Source organism: Gopherus evgoodei, chromosome 1, assembly GCF_007399415.2.
Source record: "Gopherus evgoodei ecotype Sinaloan lineage chromosome 1, rGopEvg1_v1.p, whole genome shotgun sequence".
Lineage (NCBI taxonomy): Eukaryota > Metazoa > Chordata > Testudines > Testudinidae > Gopherus > Gopherus evgoodei.
Genome location: NC_044322.1, coordinates 279,923,588 through 279,941,448, shown reverse-complemented (window position 1 = coordinate 279,941,448; position 17,861 = coordinate 279,923,588). Strand labels below are relative to the sequence as shown.

The 17,861-nt window shown below is 36.1% G+C and overlaps 1 long non-coding RNA gene across 1 annotated transcript in view; it reads left to right on the top strand.

Moving 5' to 3' along the window:
- The window catches only part of LOC115647140, a 77,207-nt gene extending 59,685 nt beyond the window's left edge, over positions 1–17,522 (top strand). The window contains exons 8-12 of the long non-coding RNA XR_003999221.1: positions 8,630–8,728; positions 9,247–9,389; positions 13,527–13,685; positions 13,777–14,006; positions 17,300–17,522. This is a non-coding gene — a long non-coding RNA (uncharacterized LOC115647140). The remainder of the gene's footprint in view (positions 1–8,629; positions 8,729–9,246; positions 9,390–13,526; positions 13,686–13,776; positions 14,007–17,299) is intronic.
- Positions 17,523–17,861: the final 339 nt, after the last annotated feature.

The window sequence follows — 17,861 nt, the reverse complement described above, 5'->3', positions numbered from 1 at the left end:
AATATTCTGGACTAGATGGAGTTTCCTGTGGACTGATGGCTTTATGCCCAGGTGTATTGCATCTTTGTGGTTCAGATAGGAGGTGATGAAGGCATGTGTAACTGAGGTCAAGGATCGGACAATCTGCCTGGATCGGACAATCTCCTGGCCAGATGCAGATGATAGAAAGTGTTGTTTTGGGATGCTGCCCTGTGAGTGCTTAGCATCAATGCTGAATCCAGGAATTCTCTTAAACTATGGAGTGAATTGACCAGTTAGGAGCATGTGCACTCAAAGAGAAGAGACTGCACCATGACTGCACACTATTCCAAATACTTTTCTCTGCCCATTGGTGTAACCTGCTTCAACCATCTATTCTTCATCCAGGAGCTGATCTTGTCCAAGCTTTAGGCCATCTTGATGGTATGGTCATATAGAGTGAAGGATAAGTAGAGTTGTGTATCATTTGCATAATGTTGGTCCAACTCTGTGCAAATGAAACATTTGTCCATGTCTTGGTTATCCCACATCTTGATTACTGCAACTTCTTCATCTCTATCCTCTTTGACCTCACAGCCAGCTCAAAAGATAATTTTAGAAACTATCTTCTTCAGCCCTTGATCGGACCACACCATTCATGCTGCATTTCTGTACACAGAGGGAAACATACCCTTTCAATCTAAACATACTTTTGTTTTAGATTATGGGAAACAGAAAGAAAGAACAAAAATAGAGTCTCCATGAGAGAATGTGTCTCCTAGGACTCTGCATCAACTCTGCCTTTCACAATGGCTCCCTGTGTCTGTAGGCAGCAGAGTTCATATGTATTTAAAGGTGTAGTATAAAGTAAACTAGTTATTTAACTAAATGTGCCGCAATTGCACTCTTTAATCAGTCTATTTGGCTCTCCTTTGCATACCATATTAAGTTCAAATTTTGCATCGTCATCTTCAAGACCTCACATAAAACCACTCCAGTCTTTATCTTGGGTCTTGTTTCCTATTGCTACCTTCACTACCTCAACTTCTTTCTTTCTTTCTTTCTTTCTTTCTTTCTTTCTTTCTTTCTTTCAGACATCGTAGATTGAAATGTCTAATAATGAAACACTTGAAATGTTTCCTCTGTCAACTCAGTGAATTGAGATTAGAGCTGGCTGTGTTTGTTAGCATATGGTTTGAATTTTCATTTTAGTAGCTGATCAGACTATAGAGATTTACATATCGTATCTCTGTAAAGAATTTCTTTTCAGTTGTGAGCAAGTTCTGCTGTAGCTTTTTTATACCATGAAAGGCTCAAACTTTTCCATTTTAGTATAATTGTAGTTTTCTGAAATGACAGAATTTCAAAAACAATATTGCAAGCATAGATTCAATTATGCTATGGTGTGTTTAGAAGGATGAAAGAACTGTCTACGCAGTTTCACTATTTGCTATTTGCTATTTCACACTGTGTACTGTGTGTGTGTGTGTGTGTACGTGCTCACAGACATTTGCTTGCAAATGTTCTCCTCTCTCTCTGTGATATACCTATTTGCACCCCCACCCACCCTCAACATATATGTGATGGTAGTAACCATGTGAAAAATTGCTTTTATGCTGTCCCTTTAAGCACCTCACCTGCCCTTTTTCCTTTAGTTCATCTAATTAGGACTACTAACATTCCAATGCTCCAGAGCAACCATTTTCTTTTCACAAAATAACCTGCCAGAGAAGTGTTTTTCCTTCCCCCTTACATGGGGATCCCCCCCTCCTTAGTTATATTAGACTCGGGAACAGGATGAGGAAATGTTCAGGTCTGAATCAATTACATTTATAAAATCCAATATCTCTCCACCCACCAGGCCTACCAAGTGAGAATTATATCTTTAGAAAGTAGAAAAAAGAGATTCCCAATGGAATGCAAAATACTTGCTTCTAACCTTATTGGGTCCTGAGATGTCAAACACAAAATGTGGGCATTATAAAATAGAGACAAACTGTTTTTGTTAATTTGTAGAGATTTCTAAATGCAGTTGCTTATAATTGTCATCTCCCTCTATGGCCTGTACAATTGGACTCGAGTGTAGTAACACATAATAAACATATGAAACATTAATTCTGCACCTTGTGCGTATGCATTATATGGTCGTTAGTTATGTGATCACATGCTATTTTCCCTGCTGGGCATCTCCTTCATTCAGTTAAAAAGGGACTTTGGGCAAGTCACTTCACCACCTCTCTTTTTCACGTCTATCCTTTCTTTGTCTTGTCTATTTAAGTTGTAAGCTCTTTGTTAGAGCTGGTTGAAAAAAAGGATATATTTTAATGAGTTTGTACACTGCTACCATGGGCCAGTAATCTAGGTAGGGGGCTCTAGGCACTGCTGAAATACAAATAATAAAAAATAATGATAATTCACATAAATGGGGAGATATAGAACAGAGGTATAAATATCTTTAAATGCCAACGGTACCACTTTAAACTTCATGCTTGTGTGTTAGCAACAAATATACTGTATATGAACAAATAATGGACTGACATGAGAATAGCAAGAACAATAGGAAAAATTATCTAAGAGCATCATTTTAAATTTCATTGCAAGCTCTTCAGGGCAAGAACCGTGTCTACTTCTGTTTGTACAGTACAAAGTACAACAGCTCCCTGATCCTGATCATTGCCTCTGGGTGCTGTTGTAATACAAATATTAAATAATGTAATACTAGTAAGATTGGAGGCTGTGCATGAAGAAAAAAAGGTGGCTGGCTAAAAGGAAATAAATATTACAATTGTCGAAATAATGATACAACTAAACCAGGAGCCAATATTTTATCAACTGAGAAGGCACAAAAAGCAATATATTTCAGCAGTATTAAAGAAATGAAGTCATCGACATGAAATTCCTTCACTAATATTAGACGATAGAGAAAGGTTGGGATCAAAAAGGTCTCTTTGCCACAGCTATGGGGTAAATGGTTCTACAGTTAACTTGTAAGTCTTGATAACAGTGAGAGTGTTTCTATCATAACATTTTCAGGAGTCCAGCATATAGGAGTTTGCAAAGTCCAGCTGGCAGGTTGACAGATCCATTAGGCTCTGGCAGCTGGAGGGCTTGGTATATTAAGTAGGGTGTTTCTCTAGGATTTGTGCATTCTAAGGCCTCCCTTCATCAGTTCAGCCATCACTTCACTGTGAGGTAGGAATGTGGCTGCAAGGCCAATTTCCTTATCATTGCAGGGGTGCAGCTGGCTTGCTCCCTCTTTGATGTTTTGCAGGTCCTGCAGTTGGTGTACAGACCAGTTTTGGAGTGCAGCGGTATTTATCTGCTTGCTAGCATAGGAGTGAAGAGGTGATTGAGCGTTTTCTGACTCTAATTGGATGTTCAGAGTTAATAAAATTAGGGCCTCATTTTTACCACATGTATTTATTCTGTGCCTTCTTCAAGGTGCGTGTCACAGACATGTGCTCTTCTCCCAGGGTAAGAATTCTGCTGACTTCAATGGGAGTAGAACTAGGCCAATGCAGGGAGTGTTTGAAAATCTGACCCATTAATTTGAGTCAAAACTACACAACCACAAATGATTTTATAAAAGACAGGCATTTCAGGCTGCACAAGTGTAAATAATACTATATGTGATGTAAAATGTTATCGTTTGGACTTTGATAGAACTAATAACCCAATTCCAGGTAGTTAAAGTAGGCTTAGAATTGGAAAAGTGAATTTTTAAAAACATTTGTAAGGCAGTGGCAGTGTAAGTGAAACATTTTATAGTGTAAGAATAATTTAAAAATTGTCATTTCAGGTTCCCTCACAACAGAACACAAAGCCCAGTAATTTCTATCATTTTTCAAGCTGTAGATTTTTTTCCACGTGATGAAGATGCAAACTCATAGCCCTGAGAGAGAATTTTTAAATGGCCTTTAAATGTTCATCTGCCATTATTCACATTCACTTGCATAGGCAAATAGAATTTAGACATACAATTGAGATAGAGGCACACAGACTGGGTAGCTGAACATCCAGTTTGCATTCCCAAACTACATTATTTCCCTGTGTAAATAATTGTGCAAGTTTGGGTGCATAAATTTAGAGGCTGAGTTGAGATCTCTGAAAATGTGGCCCACAATGAATGGGCAAAATGATTTATCTGTCAGTTGGTCAAATTTAGGGCCAAACTTCAGATCTCCATATAGGATTTTTTTCCTTAACTAGTCTTTTTTTCTGGTCTTACATTTTGGGAGTTTCTTTGCTTTCAGTGAAAAGCAGTGAATCTCCTCTGAAGTTGTTTCTCTGTCAATTGTATTTGATAGTAACTATTTTTTAGACTGAAGAGAGTTTCAATTGTTTTCATGCTAAGACATTATAGTTTCAATTTGTGCTACTTAGGTTGGATTCAGCATGACCTTCCAGAAAGAATTTTCTCTGGAAGAAGTTTTAGAGATTGCCCTTGAAAAGTATTTGGAAGATTTAAGCCATTTTAGCCCCCAAGCCAGTAAAGAACATGCTTTGCATAAAGTCCTTAACAAAATGAAAATGCATTGGAAAGGTGTTTATTTTAGTTTTTCATCTTACGTAGATGGAGGAATTCTTGTTCTCACAGCTGTGGTATGCATATAAAAGCATATGAATCTTAAACTGAAATGCTGGAGAAACTGTGTACAAAACCTTATTTTACCTTGTTAGAAGAGCTTTAATTAGTTCCTTTAATGACTAGAGGAGAGAGCTTTCTCTTGGTTTTTTTCCCCTCTAAACATGCATGAAACATTATCAGCTCCCGCTGAAGCACATACAATATTTTAATTGCATTTCATTGTTCCCAAACCTAATTTGTTGAAAGTTAATTCTAATGATATCAGTGCCTGAGCTGAATCAGTGCTCACATGAGAGATTTGGTAAAATGAAATTTTTATACACAATAAGTCCACCAGCTTTTTCTAACTACTTTTATTATCTGTCTTTAGGAAGATGTAATTTATTTTTAAGAGTGAGTTGCTGTTTAAAACATAAACATTACAACTAACCAGTAAATGATAACTTTTTTTCAGAGCAGTCAACTATCACGGATAAAAAATAACCAGGGATTCAAAAAGCTGTGTTTCTGAGTTATTTTTAAAATAGAAAGGTTTGGTGATGGTGAATATTTGAATGGACATAGTTTGAAGGCATCAAGTATGGTTGAGCGATCCCCAGTATACTACCCAGAGCTGCATGTCTCTTCTGTGCTTTCCTTGAGTACTTTTCATTTTATTTTGAAAGGGTTTGCCATTTATTTATTTCCATCTATAGGATTTTAACAAGAAAGAAATAATAAAACTAGCACCTAACAGCTAACCCTGATCATCAGAGTCAACTCAACAAAGATTCTGCACCCACACATAACCCTCAGCCCCCTGCCTCTACATGCAGAGTAAGTGGATGTTCTTTGTAGTGGACAACATTGACTGGGCTAGAGCAGTGGAGGAAGTTGGTTCCAAGCCACAGGTCTCTCACAGAGGACGCAGTAGTCAAGATAGATCCAGTTCAGGCATCTCTGCTGATCAAAAGGACTGAGGCAATCCCTCAAGTAGGAAGGTCTCAAGCCATTTAGGACTTTATAGGTTAAAACCAATGCCTTAAACTCCATCTGGAAACCAGTAATCGATGAGTGCAGATTGCCAAGCACACTGCTGTGATGTGTAGCCAATAGGAAGCACACCTACTAAACCGACCTTCACTTTCACCACCTCCACCACTTTCAGTTTATGGATTGATTAAAAGTAAAGTGCTATGCGGCGCACATTTCAGTAATCCAGTCTTCAGGAGACAAGTGCATAGATCACAGTAGCACAAGGTCTGCATGTGAAATAAATGGTTGCAGTTTCCTGGCCTGACAGGTGAAAAAAGCATGCCTGACCATTGATCCTATATGATCATCTGGCAGTATCTGGGGATCTAATTTTGCTCCCAGATTCACAGATTTTAAGTCAAAAAGGGACCAATCTGATTTCTGCATCAGAATTAGAGCATATCTTTTAAAACATAAAGACATTCAATCTTGATTTAAAGAATCAAACTAATCAAAAATCTTCCACAAATTTTAGTAATCTATCCCAGTGATGGATTAAGGCCACTGTTAAGGAGTCACATCTTATTTCCGGTTTGAACTTTGCTGAGTTAAACTTCCAGCCCTCAACAATGGGATCACAGTATGAATCACAAATGGCAGGTACAGTTTCACCCTCACCATTTATTCTGGTTGCTTCTCTCAGTATGGTGGCACTCAGATACAATGGCAATGGGCAAGTATGTAAAAACCTAGAGAGATGGTATCACTTCAGTCTTCTCTGGATCAAGCTTCAGCAAGATGGCTCCCATCCATGTCTCCCAGTGTCTCCCAGTGGCTAGCTTGCTCAGTTGAGAAAGAGAAAGATCGGTGCTGGCAGCGTACTGAAAATGCCATAAGCCTATTTGTGCCAAATACCTGTGGAAATAGGAGAGATGGGACTGTATGCAACTCCACATTACAGTGCCCTTTCAGGAATAGGAGCAATTGCCCCACACCGCCTTCTGGGGAATGCTCAACAAGAAAAGAACAACACTATAAATGTGCTGCACAATTTATTCCTGCTGAAGTCCAAAGACAAGTCAGTACCTCATTACTGATGGTATCAAAGCTCTCAAAACAAATAATTCTAAAAATAGTGAATGTCATTGAGCTCTTTTAATACATCTAGTGCACGGAATCGCTCCTCTAGAAGTTGTTCTTCTTCGCGGCTACTAACATTGCTTGTTGGAGGGGTCAAGACAAATGTATAGGAACCAGAAGAAGTAGGCTAGAAGGTGGCCACTTTTGCAAAGAGGGAACCAAGTAGGGACAGCCAGCGCATGGCGTTAAAATATGTAGACAGGACACTCTTTTAAAAAATTGAGACTTGGCTCCTCAAATTGTGATATCTAAAGAGCCCTAATTTTCAGCATGCAGGAGCTTTCCTGTGGAGAAATTTCTAGACTGGATGACCTCATCACTGGCTGAGCTCAAAGCAAGAGAGTGACAGAAACTTAATTTCTGCGTAGTCCTTCTGTTCTCAAAATAATGTTAGAGAAAATCAAAATACTATTGGTATGTACCCACAAAGAATGTTGGGGGGGCTCCCATGCCTTTACACATCTTTCCCATTAAAGTATTAGATTCTCATTGTATTCCATAGACCCAGAAGACAACAGTAGCTAATAAAATACTAAGTTAAGTTTTAAGGCTGAATTTGAGGAGTCCAATTAAGTTGTTTTAAACCCTAGTATGTGATTTGTTTCCTCCAGTATATGCAAGGATATTTGTCTTCCTTTGAAGCTTCCTAAATTATTGACGAAAGTGTTGTGTTTAGGAACCCATGTATCTTTTTTTCCTCTAAGGAACAGCCTCAGTTCAGCTGAGAGTATCAACTTCCATTAGTGGAACAATTCACAATCCTTTTCATTCCTTGCTACGACTAACCTTTTCTGACTTGCTTTAAAGGTTTTGTTGGTCTGATGATGAATGCTACTCTCAGTTGCAATTTCTTGTTGTTCTGAATGTTTTGGGCTTAAGGGGAGGGAATATGGCTATATGGAAATATCTTCCCTATCAAAATGGAAACAGTTTTAGTGAACTTTTAAGTAGGTCCCATAAACATAATACAGTAGATAAACTCTCACAGCCATACTTAAAAGCCTGTTAAAAATGTCTCTGCAGTGGATGCCAAGCAAGTGCACAGTGAATAGTGTTTGTGTTATGACTGGAAGATGAATGACTTCTTAGTGAAAGAAAGTGTAATGTAAATTAAAACTTTTTCAGGGTTTGGGTGAATACCACTTTTGTGGTGGTAAATCGCCTGTCATTATAATTGCATGAAAAATGAACTGTGTAATATTAGCAAATGTTCATATTGATTACAAGCCTCTTGTGTATGCTAAACCAAAGAATTAAATGTTTTGATTGTTTTTTTGCAAAACAGCCATATTGATAACAAAGCTTGTACTATGAATATGTTGAAGGTCATTGTTATAATCCTTTGCAGGGAGGACTGTCACCTTAAAGCAAAAACAAACAAACAAAACTAAACAAAATCTACCTAAAATTATCCAGAAAATCTTATTGTACTTACTGGGCTTCAGTTGTATATTTCCAATTCATAGGGAGTTCACTGAATACAAATACAAAAAAATTACGCCAGGTTCTCTAAGAGACATATGCTTTCTCTCCCTTTTTGTGTGCCGTAGAGAAATAAGGCATATTCTCTCAATAAAGCAAAGGACAAGCTGAAATGGTTCAAACTAAAAAGTTACCTAAAACTAAGATATTTTAGAATAGGAGACAAACGGTAGGTCTTATCTGATCCATCTGTCTTGCCTCCTCGTATGTCAGTCTATCTCTCTATACCAAGTCGATAAAAATGATTAGAGCAGGCATCTCACAAATGTACACCCTTAAACCATGAAGCCGTAATACTGTGCAGGAAAATTTTTTCTGACCTTTTCAAATTACATCCAACTGTCTGGGGAATTTCTCAATGACTAGAGGTAATAAGGTTCAATCCGTTTTGCTGGGCTTCAAATTTAGCTCCTCAGAAGCCCTAACTTATCTATTCTTTTTATCATGGCCTTGGCATCCATTCAGTACTGTAATCCATGCATCTAATCTTTTTTTCTCCCCTCTCAGGTTCTGCTGGAGGATCACATTGTGAAAACTACAGCCATGAAAGGCCCTCCATTTATTGCACCCTTCAAAAACGAAATATTAGCATGGGAGGCTAAGCTGGTATGTTGCCTTTTGAGAGGCTCTTGTTGAATTTAATTAGCTTTTAGATTTCATCTCCATGCTACATCTCAGTTTTCACCACCCTATGTGATTTATGCTTCAGTAATTTTCATTATATAAAACTTTTCTCAAAGTTTGTGGTGCTACTTGCACTGTGTAGAATGCAGCATAAAGTTCTTTATGTTAAATTGATTTCACTTTAGTTTTTATTATGTGAGCCCAAATGCAATAGACACAGTCATCCGGTAAGTAAGTGAATCAACCAAGTGAGACTCACAAACAGGCAGCTGTGCTGGCCCATTCTTCATTATGCTTCACAAAGTAGAGCCGAACACAGAAGTTGAGATCACTTTCTTTTAACTTTGTAAGAATATAGTGGTGTTGAGTGATTTTATATCTGGTAACAGCTCACTTTATTTTTAATATGTGGTATAAGTGGCATTTATTGGATGTGGTAAGGGAACACGTACATTCCTCATTGCTTGCAACAAATGAAATTTCATGTTTGTTGTCTCCAGCGCGACTAATGCAGGAGATTATGGAAACCTGGCTGCAAGTTCAAAAGGCCCTGGTGATGCCGGGAACCCATGTTTTGCTCACAGGATACATGTAACCAAATATTGGTAGAAGGAAAGCACTTTGAAGTTGTCAGTAGGAACTGGTAAGTTTGTTGTTGTTGTTAGCTACTTAGAGTCTGATTCCCTCTCCACATCCTCTGTTTCCAGAGCTGCTTTTTAGACTCAATGAAAATTCTGCATGCAAGTGGGTATGAAGAACTGGGCCCTTATTGCAGTAGGTCCTCCTTAGCTTTGCTTAATCTTTAATTGTATCAGTCTAAAACAATTACTACTCTTACTTTAATTTTCAGTCATGATAGACTTTCTCTTGAATGTAAATATAGCTAGTTTTATATATGCATAGTATAGAACAGTAGTTTTCTAAATTTTATACCATGATTTTTTGTGAGGCGTTCTTTAGGACAGTGGTTCTCATCCATGGTTAGTAAACTCATGGGGGTATGCAGTGGTCTTCTATGGGGTACATCAGCTCATCTAGATATTTGCCTGGTTTTACAACAGGCTACATAAAAAGCACTAATGAAGTCAGTGCAAACTAAAATTTCATACAATGACTTGTTTATACTGCTCTATATACTATACATTGAAATATTAGTACAATATTTGTATTCCAGTTGATTTATTTTATAATTATATGATAAAAATGAGACAGTAAGCATTTTTTCAGTAAATAGCACTTTTGTATTTTATATCTGATTTTGTAAGCAATGAGTTTATAAGTGAGGTGAAACCTAAGGGTACGCAAGACAAATCAGATTCCTGAAAGGGGTACAGTAGTCTGGAAAGGCTGACAGCCACTGCTTTAGGAGATCTTGGTGATTTTTTCTGAACTGAAGGGAAACATGGTCTACTGAATAAAGCATAGGACCAGGAATTTGGAAATCTGTGTTTTGTATATAGGTCTGTGGTTGTGTGTCTTAATTAAATCATTTAGTCATTCTATGGCATGATATTTCCATCAGAAAAACAGGGATAATACTTTTACTGATGTATATAGTTATTATTATCATTACCATTGCTATTACACTTATTACTATTTTTATTATTATAATGCTCTCATGCCTCAAAGGGATTAGTGAGGCTTACTTATTTAATATTTTTGAAATGGTCTGAGATCCTCAGTTGGAAGGCAAGATAACTTAAAAAAAATAAAGAGCAACAAAGAGTCCTGTGGCACCTTATAGACTAACAGACATATTGGAGCATAAGCTTTCATGGGTGAATAAGAACATCAAGTGAAAGTTTGAAGAAAAAATATGAAGTCACTATAAGGAAAAGTGTGTATTTTTCTTTGAGGAACATGATTTTTCTAAAGCATTTCACATGAAATGTTTTCTTAAATTAAAAAACAAACAAAAAAAACTCCTCGCCCTAAACTTTTCTTTGCTATAATAATCTTTTGCTGGCATCACATAGTTCATGCTCCTTGCATGTGTTCCCCCTTTTCCCCACACTGTGTCTTGTCCTCTTTGGGGTGGGGACTGTCTGTGCTCTGTGTTTGTACAGTGCCTAGCACAATGGGACCTCATTCTTGGTTGGCCCTGAGGCACTGCTTTAATAAATGTGATTAATAATCAATTGTGTTTTGAAGCCTCTTTTGACGTGTCAGAAGAGTATTCACATTTCACCATTACAATCGCAAGTCAAATCTTACTATGGTTTTATGTTCTATAACATATGTTTAATGGTCTCAAAATGGAATCTAGTAAACTGTGGTCAGTATCTAAAAACTATCACTGCAATGAGCACTTGATGTTTTGGCATCTGTCAATTTCTAATAAATAGGGCTAATTCTGGACTAGTGTAGAGTATAGCTTAACCAGTTCATTCTCTAGCGCTTAGCTGAGGCTTTGTGGGAAAATTGGAGATTTTACATCTAACTTTTAATCCAGTTGCTTGCATACTACTGATGTTTGCAGTGTTAGAGATATGTGGGCTATATTTTAATCTGTAGGACACCCTTATTTCCAAATTACTCTGGAAAACAGTCAGAAAACAGTCAGAATAGTCCACTCACACTGATTCTTACATTTTGAAAGTAGTTGAAACAAAGTAACGCTCCCTGTTGAGTAATACTTCCTTCTTTGCATGGTAATTGTTTTACGGCCTTGATTTCCTGTCTAAGAAAAGAAGGCTGGGTACATGGATAGTCCAAAATTATTTTGTAAGGAAACAAGATTACACAGTGGCATCTTACTTTTTCTTTTCGCTGCAAAGTTTATCTCATCTAAATCTAGACTCTGTGGTGAATATTCTTGCTACAAATATAACATCAAATACAGTTATTATAAATATGTACACACACACACAGGCACGTGCACACACAGAGAGTACATGTATTTTACCACCCTAAACTAATTGGTACTAAACTGAAACTTTTAAATAATAAATACAACTGAATGTCTTCCTCATTTAAGATAATATTTGCTCAATGAAGTCAGCTAAATTGATTTTTATGTTGATGTGTTTGTTTAATCTCACAGCTTTGAAGCTTCTGTAATACACTTAGGTTTATTTCTTCATGGAAAGGCTTTGCTATCCTTTATTCTGAGCAAATTAGGCTTCTCTTGGTATAGCATTAGATTTGCCTCCTGATACTGAGACCAGCAACCTAAAGGACCCATTGTTTGCCAAAAATATCAGAACACTGAGAAATGCCTTATGGCAGTAGCAAGCTTTAGAATCTCAAAGTAAGATCACCACTGTTGGCTGTATTTATATATCATCTTGCAATATGTGCTTTGAAAAATGTAGGCAACAACTCAGTTATTTAATATGATCCCTCTCATAATATTTTAAATTGTAATACATCGGGGTGGCATTATTTTGAGTGCATATAAGATTTTAAGACTGTCACAATATGAGTTTTCTTTTACTGCACATGTGTATTATCAAGCTTGTTTTTATAACCATGAATGTTGTGCAGATACAGTTCTGAGGGATCTTTGAGCTTTTCCTACCACTCTGAAAGTTTTCAGCCTCATAAGAATTTAAAATAAACTTACACTAGTAAGTAGAAAGGATTTCTCATTCATTTTCACACAGTTCATCACATTTTGTCAGTTGTTGACAGTGTCTGTTGCGTAAAAGAAAACTTGCGGTGATGTCTAAATCTGTAAATTTCATTTATTGGAGGTGTTTGTGTAGCAGCAGCTTTGACTTATTGCCGGTACTAGAGTAGAATTTATTTTTCTGCAGTTGAAATGCAGTTATATATTTTTAATTTGTCAAAGTAAAACATTCTGGATCAATTAGGTTTCAGGAGCCTTAGGTCATGGCCTGTTTAAGGGCATTATTTGGAAATAGCAACCTTTTCTTTCTAAACTAAGCCATTCTTTAAATTCAGTAAATATATTTTCATAGTATTATTATAAATCCCAAATTATATAAATATATTCTTAAGGAAAACAGCCATATCAGCAGTCTTGATTTTAATTTATTTTAGTATATTACTGGAGCTGATTTTATTTTTTCGTTCCTGATTTACAATACTGAAATGTGATGGTGGCAGCGATAAAATGATGCACAGTCATACATATATGCAAAATAATGCATTTCAGTTTTACCTCTTTTCTTCAGTCCAGAGAAGAATATACCTAGTGAATCAATATTTTATTGAAAGAAAATTCTGTAGGTTGTGTTCAAATAGCATCCATCTATACTAATCAGTGATGCTAAAACATGAGTTTGCACTGTGCACAGGAAAGGACTGATGTGTTGTCTGGCTTTGTTGTTGATACAGCATTCTCTATTGTCTTATGTTATTTCTATTTTTATCATTAATCCATGAAATCTTAATAATTAGCTCTGTAATTTGCCAGAAAAACATGTTGATTTATTGAACTGGCTGAAGGAAAAATATACCAGATCAATCTGGCATTGTAGGTTAATAGTACAGAACAAAGCACAGTCATAATTAGATGAGAAAAGGACTTTCCTTGTTCATTCCAGTTTATAATAAAAAGTCCCTCACCAAAGTGTCTTAGAAAATAATGCATTCAGACTGAGTGGAATTACCGCCTAGCAGATTCTATTTATCTGTAGCTTAAAAAGCAGCTGCGTTTTTGTAAAAAGCAATGAATGTGGCAGTCCTACTTAAAGGTAGAAGAAAAAGAACACCCCTTGTTTTGTAATAAGGGGATTTTCAATTTAAAAGAGAGAGAGAGCCTGTTGTGTGAAGTATGGTTATTACATTCACTGTATTCTATCTCACCCACCAGGAGGTTAATAATGAAGGAGTCAGTGAAGGAGGCCAATGGCATGAGGGTTATCTCACAGCCCCAGATGCTGGATAAGTTGAAGGAGGCAAAATCGCTTTTGGATGACATTCAGAAAGGCCTGAATGATTATTTGGAGAAGAAAAGACTATTCTTTCTAAGGTAAACAGTCCATTTCATCTGTTGGCTGTGGGCACTGGTATAAAATGTGTTTATATAAATATCTATAAAGTTCGTTTTTTATCACCTTTAGGTTTTTTCTTTCTGTGCAACGATGAGCTCTTAGAAATCCTTTCTGAGACAAAGGATCCACTCCGAGACCAGCCACACCTAAAGAAATGCTTTGAAGGAATTGCCAAGCTCACTTTTAATCATGAGAAAGAAATTACTCACATGGAGTCAGCAGAAAATGAAAAAGTAGAGCTCGTGCTGTGAATAATTCCAGCAAGTGCCAAGGGGCTAGTTGAGAAATGGCTTCATGAGGTAAATATCTTTAGCTCTTACTTAGGGGTTAGTTACTGTATAATCATTTTCTCTTTTAGGAGCAAGGAATATCATAAGCATATTTCCTAAGTAAATAGCTCTGAGAATTTATCAGATTATTTGACAGATTGAATATCAGCCTTATTGTTGTTATTTATTACAACTAATTGACATGTGCAAACATGCAAAAATTAATTTTAATAAAGAGGTTATCAGTGTGTGAGACACTTAATAAAAGTATGTGTGTCTGAAAGCATATATGTGACTATATGTTCAAGTCTGTGTATATGTATTTTTGTTGCCTTTCTCCCTGTAATTTTTTATAGTTTGGAAAGATAGATTTTTTTACAAAATAGTTTAAAGGAACGTGAAGAGATTTTTACATGCCCCTTTCCCCCCCCTAAAATCTTAATTTTCAATACATATTAAGCAAAGGGAAGAGAAATATTTAATTGACAATATGCTAACATTTCCCCTTTGGGCCTATGATCCAAATTAATCCATTTCGGTGTGAAATTAGTTTGATGACCTTTGTTTGCTTTATTTTTACCTTCCTCTGTTACACAATCAAAGTGGGTCCTTCCTCTGATATACAATTCTAGGCCAAGTCCACTTCCAGTCCCTCCTTCCTTCTTTCAAGACAGAATCAGCCCCAGGTACACATCTTTCCTTTCTCTTGTTATTGCAGGCACTGCTTTTGCCCCATTAAATCTGTCCCTTTACCTCTTGCCCCTCTCTTCGCTTCAGGCTATCAGCCATCCAGGGTATACAATTGAGAAAAGCAATACCTTATACTAGAAAGGGAGAAGAGGAAAAACAAAACAAAAACAAAAAAACCACACAGAATGTTCTTTCCAAGGTAGATTCTGTGGTGTGGGGAAGGAGGAGAAATTTGTCAAAGGAACTGAGAGTGAACTTTTGCTAAGAGTATTACTTCTGTTATGTGCCGAGTTTCTGCTGGCTGGGTGAGCAAAACAAAACAGCTCAAGTCTTCTCATGATTCCATGTTTCTCACATAACTGAGGCACATATCACCATGCCAACTTAGAATTAATCTTTTTTAAAGTGACTGCACACAATTTAAAACAGTTCATCATGGTTAGTCAGGGGAGAGTAAGGACAGAGCCTAGTTAGGCACAAATACTTCCTTCCCTACTCTCCAAAGAAAATTATTACACTTTATTTTTGTACTCATTTTCAGTACAATGTTATGTTCTTTGGAAAAACATTGGAGGTAGAGTGCTGTGGTAGGTAAGAGATATGCAGTTATGAGGAACTAGGAAAGGCAGATCTCACCATACTGAAAAACCTGCAGTATGCTGTTTAGTTCTCTCTCTCTCTCTCTCTTTTTCTCCAACAAAAGAGAGAGAGAGAGAGAGAGGGAGATGAGCAGCTGTGTTTATTTTAATACATCTCATTTAACCCTCACCTAAAAACAAATGGAAAGGTTTGGGAGTGCATTAATCTGGACCCAATTAGCATCTCTTTCTCCCTCAAAAGTGCAACCTGAGATTGATGAATATAAAATAGAGTTTCATATGCAGTCTTTAAATCATTTGCATGTTTTATGCATGATAATTGAATTTATTTATGCACTTCCTTTCATTTAATAATTTCCTGCTCTTTCCTGTGCTATCCACATTGTACTATCCAAGAAATAGGATTTGATAGGCAAGCAAGGATAGGAGTATATAAATAAAACTGAGTTAATTTTTAGGTCTAATGTCAACTGTAAATACAAATTAATATTTGTGTTACTTTAATTGGGTTAATGTAAAATATTTTAGTTAAAGTATATACTCTTAGCCTTTTCAGACACTTTGGATATTGCTTAGTATGCTTGTAAATGTACAAGCAAAATTATTTTCAAAAGGCCATGAAAGGCAGTTAAATTATTGTATTGACATTTCTATGACCCTAGAGACTTGTGATTCAACTTAGCCAATTAGTAGTAATAAGATAATCAGAAGATGAATAGTAATTACATTAATAACTAATAATATTCAGCCCAGGACCTAGAGAATCAGTCTGGTTTAGAATATAATAGTACATTACAATTTGTCTTATGCAGTATTTGATCAGTAGAAATACGAGCGTTGGATGCCTAGTAAATTTATCATAGGCAGGATATATAAGTTCTAGAGATCAGTTTGCCACATTACTGGCCCTGTGATTGTGCCTGTAAAGTGCCATAATGGGGAAAATTGCTTGTTTTCCCAAATTAAGCTCAGATGTCTAGTGATTCCATGGTGCTGGTGTCTGAATTCTATACAATGCAAAGTCCATCCTTGCGAGGGTCATGGCAGGAAGCTACTTTGGGAAAGGATTATTTTAAACAAAGGATTCTGGTAGTGTTTCTCATAGTTTTGATTTGTGCCAGTGCTTCTCTTGTCTCTTGTCTTTCTGTCTGTGTTTAAAGATGTATGTGGAAGTGATCTTTTTCTGTGGTGTCCTGTCTTTTTCAGTGACTTACTTGGTTTTGTGTTGTGATTGTTTCCTGATCTCTGTAGGTAGGAATGTCTTTAAAGGCTACAGTTCTGTTAATTTGTGATGTAACAATTTCAGTGTGTTTCTCGTCATTGAAATGTAGTTTAAAATGTTCAGTAATGTAGCATGAAATTATTAGTTAGTTTTGAAATGGTTGTGAAATCATGTGAAGAAAATAAGTATTTCATCTGATCAAGATAAATTCACTCTAGTGTTTTATGGCTTTTTATTCCTATGTGATAGTAATAAAGTCTCATGTAGGGATGGAAGCCATGAAATACATTGTGAAAAATCATCAACTAAGATGGGGCCATGAGTATAGAAAAAGGTATAGTTGTTGAGCTATTAAAAATTGTTGGAAAATGATTTAGTATGTCACCATGTTGATTACCATGTTTGCATTTTATTTCTTCATCCCTCACCCATGTAGTTTGGCAAGTAAGGAAATGAGTTTATAACAGGTTGATTTCACCTTTACATCAGGGTTAAATGTTTAAATTGTTTATACTCTTTTTTATTTTCTACTCAAGATAACACTGTACATGAAACACTAAACTAATTAGTTAATACTGTAAAAAAAATAACAGAACGAAACAAAAACCCAACTTGTGAATTTCCAAATTCACGTTATTGCTTCCTAAATTAAGAATGAAACAAACTAAGGTATCCCATTAGTCCATGGTCCAGGTTTTTTTACTCCCACACTCAATAATAGACCTGAATGATAAGCTAGCCTGTAAATAATAATTCTTTTTCTATTGACATGTTTTTCTCAAAGTATACATTCTCTTCTTTTCCTATTCCAGAAATAAAATAAGGGATTATGGCTTCAAGGGCAGAAAAATCACCTGTGAGAATATTCATAATAGTGCCAACATCCCGTATATTGCTTCACTATCCAAGTTTTGTCAATCTTTGTATATCTTTCTGTCTTGGGTATGATTTTGTTTGTGGGACACTTCTGTGAATGTGAGGCATTCTTATATAACTAATTTATTTTTACAGTCTTCTTTCTGTATTCTTTTTCTAATGCACATTAATAAAAATATTTTTGTTACTTTGCCTCTTTTATTTCTCTGAAAAACTGTAGATTTCTTGTCTGTTTTCAAAAAAGGGATATACGTCTATTAATTATAAATAGGCAAATCTTCTTCTGATATAAAGCACTGGAGACAATTAAATAGAAAAGATATTTCCCCCTGTATTTCAATGGGTTTCTCACTTGTAACTTGTTTTTTTTTTACAAATAATTGTCAGTGTGAATAAAATAACACCCCAAATATTTTAACCTTAATGAAATCATGAGTGCAGTTTGAATTTGGTAATTATCGTTTTGGTTTACAAAGATCTTAGAGGTTGTTTATATCA